Here is a 9,242-nt window from a genome sequence, read left to right on the forward strand (position 1 = left end):
GAATCGTTAGAGAGCACTTGCCCATAGGGAATCGTTGGAGAACACTTGCCCATAGGGAATCTTTGGAGAGCACTTGCCCATAGGGAATCATTGGAGAACACTTGCCCATAGGGAATCATTGGAGAACACTTGCCCATAGGGAATCATTGGAGAGCACTTGCCCATAGGGAATCATTAGAGAACACTTGCTCATAGGGAATCATTGGAGAACACTTGCCCATAGGGAATCATTGGAGAACACTTGCCCATAGGGAATCATTGGAGAACACTTGCCCATAGGGAATCATTGGAGAACACTTGCCCATAGGGAATCATTGGAGAGCACTTGCCCATAGGGAATCATTGGAGAGCACTTGCCCATAGGGAATCATTGGAGAGCACTTGCCCATAGGGAATCATTGGAGAACACTTGCCCATAGGGAATCGTTGGAGAGCACTTGCCCATAGGGAATCGTTGGAGAAAACTTGCCCATAGGGAATCGTTGGAGAGCACTTGCCCATAGGGAATCGTTGGAGAACACTTGCCCATAGGGAATCATTAGAGAGCACTTGCCCATAGGGAATCATTGGAGAACACTTGCCCATAGGGAATCATTGGAGAACACTTGCCCATAGGGAATCGTTAGAGAGCACTTGCCCATAGGGAATCGTTGGAGAAAACTTGCCCATAGGGAATCTTTGGAGAGCACTTGCCCATAGGGAATCATTGGAGAACACTTGCCCATAGGGAATCATTGGAGAGCACTTGCCCATAGGGAATCATTGGAGAACACTTGCCCATAGGGAATCATTGGAGAGCACTTGCCCATAGGGAATCATTGGAGAGCACTTGCCCATAGGGAATCATTGGAGAGCACTTGCCCATAGGGAATCACTGGAGAACACTTGCCCATAGGGAATCATTGGAGAACACTTGCCCATAGGGAATCGTTAGAGAGCACTTGCCCATAGGGAATCGTTGGAGAACACTTGCCCATAGGGAATCTTTGGAGAGCACTTGCCCATAGGGAATCATTGGAGAACACTTGCCCATAGGGAATCATTGGAGAACACTTGCCCATAGGGAATCATTGGAGAGCACTTGCCCATAGGGAATCATTAGAGAACACTTGCTCATAGGGAATCATTGGAGAACACTTGCCCATAGGGAATCATTGGAGAACACTTGCCCATAGGGAATCATTGGAGAACACTTGCCCATAGGGAATCATTGGAGAACACTTGCCCATAGGGAATCATTGGAGAACACTTGCCCATAGGGAATCGTTAGAGAGCACTTGCCCATAGGGAATCGTTGGAGAACACTTGCCCATAGGGAATCTTTGGAGAGCACTTGCCCATAGGGAATCATTGGAGAACACTTGCCCATAGGGAATCATTGGAGAACACTTGCCCATAGGGAATCATTGGAGAGCACTTGCCCATAGGGAATCATTAGAGAACACTTGCTCATAGGGAATCATTGGAGAACACTTGCCCATAGGGAATCATTGGAGAACACTTGCCCATAGGGAATCATTGGAGAACACTTGCCCATAGGGAATCATTGGAGAACACTTGCCCATAGGGAATCATTGGAGAGCACTTGCCCATAGGGAATCATTGGAGAGCACTTGCCCATAGGGAATCATTGGAGAGCACTTGCCCATAGGGAATCATTGGAGAACACTTGCCCATAGGGAATCGTTGGAGAGCACTTGCCCATAGGGAATCGTTGGAGAAAACTTGCCCATAGGGAATCGTTGGAGAGCACTTGCCCATAGGGAATCGTTGGAGAACACTTGCCCATAGGGAATCATTAGAGAGCACTTGCCCATAGGGAATCATTGGAGAACACTTGCCCATAGGGAATCATTGGAGAACACTTGCCCATAGGGAATCGTTAGAGAGCACTTGCCCATAGGGAATCGTTGGAGAAAACTTGCCCATAGGGAATCTTTGGAGAGCACTTGCCCATAGGGAATCATTGGAGAACACTTGCCCATAGGGAATCATTGGAGAACACTTGCCCATAGGGAATCATTGGAGAACACTTGCCCATAGGGAATCGTTAGAGAGCACTTGCCCATAGGGAATCGTTGGAGAACACTTGCCCATAGGGAATCTTTGGAGAGCACTTGCCCATAGGGAATCATTGGAGAACACTTGCCCATAGGGAATCATTGGAGAACACTTGCCCATAGGGAATCATTGGAGAGCACTTGCCCATAGGGAATCATTAGAGAACACTTGCTCATAGGGAATCATTGGAGAACACTTGCCCATAGGGAATCATTGGAGAACACTTGCCCATAGGGAATCATTGGAGAACACTTGCCCATAGGGAATCATTGGAGAACACTTGCCCATAGGGAATCATTGGAGAGCACTTGCCCATAGGGAATCATTGGAGAGCACTTGCCCATAGGGAATCATTGGAGAGCACTTGCCCATAGGGAATCATTGGAGAACACTTGCCCATAGGGAATCGTTGGAGAGCACTTGCCCATAGGGAATCGTTGGAGAAAACTTGCCCATAGGGAATCGTTGGAGAGCACTTGCCCATAGGGAATCGTTGGAGAACACTTGCCCATAGGGAATCATTAGAGAGCACTTGCCCATAGGGAATCATTGGAGAACACTTGCCCATAGGGAATCATTGGAGAGCACTTGCCCATAGGGAATCGTTGGAGAAAACTTGCCCATAGGGAATCATTGGAGAGCACTTGCCCATAGGGAATCATTGGAGAATACTTTCCCATAGGGAATCATTGGAGAACACTTGCCCATAGGGAATCATTGGAGAATACTTGCCCATAGGGAATCGTTGGAGAACACTTGCCCATAGGGAATCATTGGAGAATACTTTGCCATAGGGAATCATTGGAGAATACTTGCCCATAGGGAATCATTGGAGAATACTTGCCCATAGAGAAACCATCCTTGCCCATAGAAACTAGCTGAAAAAAAGAAATTAGCAGCGTAAGCTTTCGTAGACTTCAGTCTACTTCCTCAGATGCTTTTGGTCAACTCTCATGCCGCCAATTTCTTTCTTTCAGTGAGTCTCAAAGGTGCTGCAAGATCTCTCTATGTACTGATTCTAAAGGCTAACATGGCTATATCTTTGAATTGCCATAGGGAATCAATGAAGAATACTTGCCCATCGAGAACCATACTCGCCTGTAGGAAATCTTTGGAGAATACTTGCTATGGGCAAATTTAGTTTCTCTACGGGCAAGTATTCTCCAATGACTCTCTATGGACAATTATCCTCCAATGATTCCCTATAGGCACGAATTCTCCAATGATCCCCAGTGGGCATGCATGGTTTATCTATGGGCAAGTATCCTCCACTGATTCCCTTTGGACTAGTATGGTTCCTCTATAAGAATCAGAATCGTCGAGTTGGAAGAGACCACAAGAGCCATCTAGTCCAACCCCCTACCATGGAAGAACTCTCATTCAAAGCATCCCCGTTGACAGATGGCCATCCAGCCTCTGGGCATGTATCCTCCAGTGCTTCCCTATGGGCACATATTCTCCAATGATCCCCTATGAGCAAGTATGGCTTCTCTATGGGCAAATGTCCTCCAATGCTTCCCTATGGACAAGTATTCTCCATTATTCTCTATGGGCTAATATCCCCCAATGCTTCCCTATGGGCTGATATCCCCCAATGCTTCCCTATGGGCCAATATTCCCAATGCTTCTCTATGAGCCAATATTCCCAATGCTTCCCTATGGGCTGATATCCCCCAATGCTTCCCTATGGGCAGATATCTCCCAATGCTTCCCTATGGGCCAATATTCCCAATGCTTCTCTATGGGCAGATATCTCCCAATGCTTCCCTATGGGCCAATATTCCCAATGCTTCCCTATGGGCCAATATTCCCAATGCTTCCCTATGGGCCGATATTCCCAATGCTTCCCTATGGGCCAATATTCCCAATGCTTCCCTATGGGCCCATATTCCCAATGCTTCCCTATGGGCCCATATTCCCAGTGCTTCCCTATGGGCCCATATTCCCAATGCTTCCCTATGGGCCCATATTCCCAATGCTTCCCTATGGGCCAATATCCCCAATGCTTGCCTATGGGCCAATATTCCCAATGCTTCCCTATGGGCCTATATTCCCAATGTTTCCCTATGGGCCCATATTCCCAATGCTTCCCTATGGGCCCATATTCCCAATGCTCTCCTATGGGCCCATATTCCCAATGCTTCCCTATGGGCCCATATTCCCAATGCTTCCGTATGGGCCAATATTCCCAATGCTTCCCTATGGGCCAGTATTCCCAATGCTTCCCTATGGGCCCATATTCCCAATGCTTCCCTATGGGCCCATATTCCCAATGCTTCCCTATGGGCCGATATTCCCAATGCTTCCCTATGGGCCAGTATTCCCAATGCTTCCCTATGGGCCCATATTCCCAATGCTTCCCTATGGGCCAATATTCCCAATGCTTCCCTATGGGCCAATATTCCCAATGCTTCCCTATGGGCCCATATTCCCAATGCTTCCCTATGGGCCCATATTCCCAATGCTTCCCTATGGGCCTATATTCCCAATGCTTCCCTATGGGCCAATATTCCCAATGCTTCCCTATGGGCCCATATCCCCAATGCTTCCCTATGGGCCAGTATTCCCAATGCTTCCCTATGGGCCCATATTGCCAATGCTTCCCTATGGGCCAATATTCCCAATGCTTCCCTATGGGCCCATATTCCCAATGCTTCCCTATGGGCCCATATTCCCAGTGCTTCCCTATGGGCCAATATTCCCAATGCTTCCCTATGGGCCCATATTCCCAATGCTTCCCTATGGGCCAATATTCCCAATGCTTCCCTATGGGCCCATATTCCCAATGCTTCCCTATGGGCCCATATTCCCAGTGCTTCCCTATGGGCCCATATTCCCAATGCTTCCCTATGGGCCCATATTCCCAATGCTTCCCTATGGGCCAATATCCCCAATGCTTGCCTATGGGCCAATATTCCCAATGCTTCCCTATGGGCCTATATTCCCAATGCTTCCCTATGGGCCCATATTCCCAATGCTTCCCTATGGGCCCATATTCCCAATGCTCTCCTATGGGCCCATATTCCCAATGCTTCCCTATGGGCCCATATTCCCAATGCTTCCGTATGGGCCAATATTCCCAATGCTTCCCTATGGGCCAGTATTCCCAATGCTTCCCTATGGGCCCATATTCCCAATGCTTCCCTATGGGCCCATATTCCCAATGCTTCCCTATGGGCCGATATTCCCAATGCTTCCCTATGGGCCAGTATTCCCAATGCTTCCCTATGGACCCATATTCCCAATGCTTCCCTATGGGCCAATATTCCCAATGCTTCCCTATGGGCCCATATTCCCAATGCTTCCCTATGGGCCCATATTCCCAATGCTTCCCTATGGGCCTATATTCCCAATGCTTCCCTATGGGCCAATATTCCCAATGCTTCCCTATGGGCCCATATCCCCAATGCTTCCCTATGGGCCAGTATTCCCAATGCTTCCCTATGGGCCCATATTCCCAATGCTTCCCTATGGGCCAATATTCCCAATGCTTCCCTATGGGCCCATATTCCCAATGCTTCCCTATGGGCCCATATTCCCAGTGCTTCCCTATGGGCCCATATTCCCAATGCTTCCCTATGGGCCCATATTCCCAGTGCTTCCCTATGGGCCCATATTCCCAATGCTTCCCTATGGGCCCATATTCCCAATGCTTCCCTATGGGCCCATCTTCCCAATGCTTCCCTATGGGCCCATATTCCCAATGGTTCCCTATGGGCCCATATTCCCAATGCTTCCCTATGGGCCCATATTCCCAATGCTTCCCTATGAGCCAGTATTCCCAGTGCTTCCCTATGGGCCCATATTCCCAATGCTTCCCTATGGGCCCATATCCCCAATGCTTCCCTATGGGCCCATATTCCCAATGCTTCCCTATGGGCCCATATCCCCAATGCTTCCCTATGGGCCCATATTCCCAGTGCTTCCCCATGGGCCCATATTCCCAATGCTTCCCTATGAGCCAGTATTCCCAGTGCTTCCCTATGGGCCCATATTCCCAATGCTTCCCTATGGGCCCATATCCCCAATGCTTCCCTATGGGCCCATATTCCCAATGCTTCCCCATGGGCCCATATCCCCAATGCTTCCCTATGGGCCCATATTCCCAATGCTTCCCTATGAGCCAGTATTCCCAGTGCTTCCCTATGGACCCATATTCCCAATGCTTCCCTATGGGCCCATATTCCCAATGCTTCCCTATGAGCCAGTATTCCCAGTGCTTCCCTATGGGCCCATATCCCCAATGCTTCCCTATGGGCCCATATTCCCAATGCTTCCCCATGGGCCCATATTCCCAATGCTTCCCTATGAGCCAGTATTCCCCAATGCTTCCCTATGGGCTGATATCCCCCAATGCTTCCCTATGGGCAGATATCTCCCAATGCTTCCTTATGGGCCAATATTCCCAATGCTTCTCTATGGGCAGATATCTCCCAATGCTTCCCTATGGGCCAATATTCCCAATGCTTCTCTATGGGCAGATATCTCCCAATGCTTCCCTATGGGCCAATATTCCCAATGCTTCTCTATGGGCAGATATCTCCCAATGCTTCCCTATGGGCCAATATTCCCAATGCTTCTCTATGGGCTGATATCCCCCAATGCTTCCCTATGGGCCAATATTCCCAATGCTTCCCTATGGGCCAATATTCCCAATGCTTCCCTATGGGCCTATATTCCCAATGCTTCCCTATGGGCCCATATTCCCAATGCTTCCCTATGGGCCCATATTCCCAATGCTTCCCTATGGGCCTATATTCCCAATGCTTCCCTATGGGCCAATATTCCCAATGCCTCCCTATGGGCCCATATCCCCAATGCTTCCCTATGGGCCAGTATTCCCAATGCTTCCCTATGGGCCCATATTCCCAATGCTTCCCTATGGGCCAATATTCCCAATGCTTCCCTATGGGCCCATATTCCCAATGCTCTCCTATGGGCCCATATTCCCAATGCTTCCCCATGGGCCCATATTCCCAATGCTTCTCTATGGGCAGATATCTCCCAATGCTTCCCTATGGGCCAATATTCCCAATGCTTCTCTATGGGCAGATATCTCCCAATGCTTCCCTATGGGCCAATATTCCCAATGCTTCTCTATGGGCTGATATCCCCCAATGCTTCCCTATGGGCCAATATTCCCAATGCTTCCCTATGGGCCAATATTCCCAATGCTTCCCTATGGGCCTATATTCCCAATGCTTCCCTATGGGCCCATATTCCCAATGCTTCCCTATGGGCCCATATTCCCAATGCTTCCCTATGGGCCTATATTCCCAATGCTTCCCTATGGGCCAATATTCCCAATGCCTCCCTATGGGCCCATATCCCCAATGCTTCCCTATGGGCCAGTATTCCCAATGCTTCCCTATGGGCCCATATTCCCAATGCTTCCCTATGGGCCAATATTCCCAATGCTTCCCTATGGGCCCATATTCCCAATGCTCTCCTATGGGCCCATATTCCCAATGCTTCCCCATGGGCCCATATTCCCAATGCTTCCCTATGAGCCAGTATTCCCCAATGCTTCCCTATGGGCTGATATCCCCCAATGCTTCCCTATGGGCAGATATCTCCCAATGCTTCCTTATGGGCCAATATTCCCAATGCTTCTCTATGGGCAGATATCTCCCAATGCTTCCCTATGGGCCAATATTCCCAATGCTTCTCTATGGGCAGATATCTCCCAATGCTTCCCTATGGGCCAATATTCCCAATGCTTCTCTATGGGCTGATATCCCCCAATGCTTCCCTATGGGCCAATATTCCCAATGCTTCCCTATGGGCCAATATTCCCAATGCTTCCCTATGGGCCCATATTCCCAATGCTTCCCTATGGGCCAATATTCCCAATGCTTTCCTATGGGCCCATATTCCCAATGCTCTCCTATGGGCCCATATTCCCAATGCTTCCCTATGAGCCAGTATTCCCCAATGCTTCTCTATGGGCAGATATCTCCCAATGCTTCCTTATGGGCCAATATTCCCAATGCTTCTCTATGGGCAGATATCTCCCAATGCTTCCCTATGGGCCAATATTCCCAATGCTTCTCTATGGGCAGATATCTCCCAATGCTTCCCTATGGGCCAATATTCCCAATGCTTCTCTATGGGCTGATATCCCCCAATGCTTCCCTATGGGCCAATATTCCCAATGCTTCCCTATGGGCCAATATTCCCAATGCTTCCCTATGGGCCAATATTCCCAATGCTTCTCTATGGGCAGATATCTCCCAATGCTTCCCTATGGGCCAATATTCCCAATGCTTCTCTATGGGCTGATATCCCCCAATGCTTCCCTATGGGCCAATATTCCCAATGCTTCTCTATGGGCTGATATCCCCCAATGCTTCCCTATGGGCCAATATTCCCAATGCTTCTCTATGGGCTGATATCCCCCAATGCTTCCCTATGGGCAGATATCTCCCAATGCTTCCTTATGGGCCAATATTCCCAATGCTTCTCTATGGGCAGATATCTCCCAATGCTTCCCTATGGGCCAATATTCCCAATGCTTCTCTATGGGCAGATATCTCCCAATGCTTCCCTATGGGCCAATATTCCCAATGCTTCTCTATGGGCAGATATCTCCCAATGCTTCCCTATGGGCCAATATTCCCAATGCTTCTCTATGGGCTGATATCCCCCAATGCTTCCCTATGGGCCAATATTCCCAATGCTTCCCTATGGGCCAATATTCCCAATGCTTCCCTATGGGCCAATATTCCCAATGCTTTCCTATGGGCCCATATTCCCAATGCTCTCCTATGGGCCCATATTCCCAATGCTTCCCTATGAGCCAGTATTCCCCAATGCTTCTCTATGGGCAGATATCTCCCAATGCTTCCTTATGGGCCAATATTCCCAATGCTTCTCTATGGGCAGATATCTCCCAATGCTTCCCTATGGGCCAATATTCCCAATGCTTCTCTATGGGCAGATATCTCCCAATGCTTCCCTATGGGCCAATATTCCCAATGCTTCTCTATGGGCTGATATCCCCCAATGCTTCCCTATGGGCCAATATTCCCAATGCTTCCCTATGGGCCAATATTCCCAATGCTTCCCTATGGGCCAATATTCCCAATGCTTCTCTATGGGCAGATATCTCCCAATGCTTCCCTATGGGCCAATATTCCCAATGCTTCTCTATGGGCTGATATCCCCCAATGCTTCCCTAT

This window comes from Sceloporus occidentalis, unplaced genomic scaffold (genome assembly GCF_023333645.1).
Source record: "Sceloporus occidentalis isolate IW3139 unplaced genomic scaffold, rSceOcc1.0.p SCAF_5, whole genome shotgun sequence".
Lineage (NCBI taxonomy): Eukaryota > Metazoa > Chordata > Lepidosauria > Squamata > Phrynosomatidae > Sceloporus > Sceloporus occidentalis.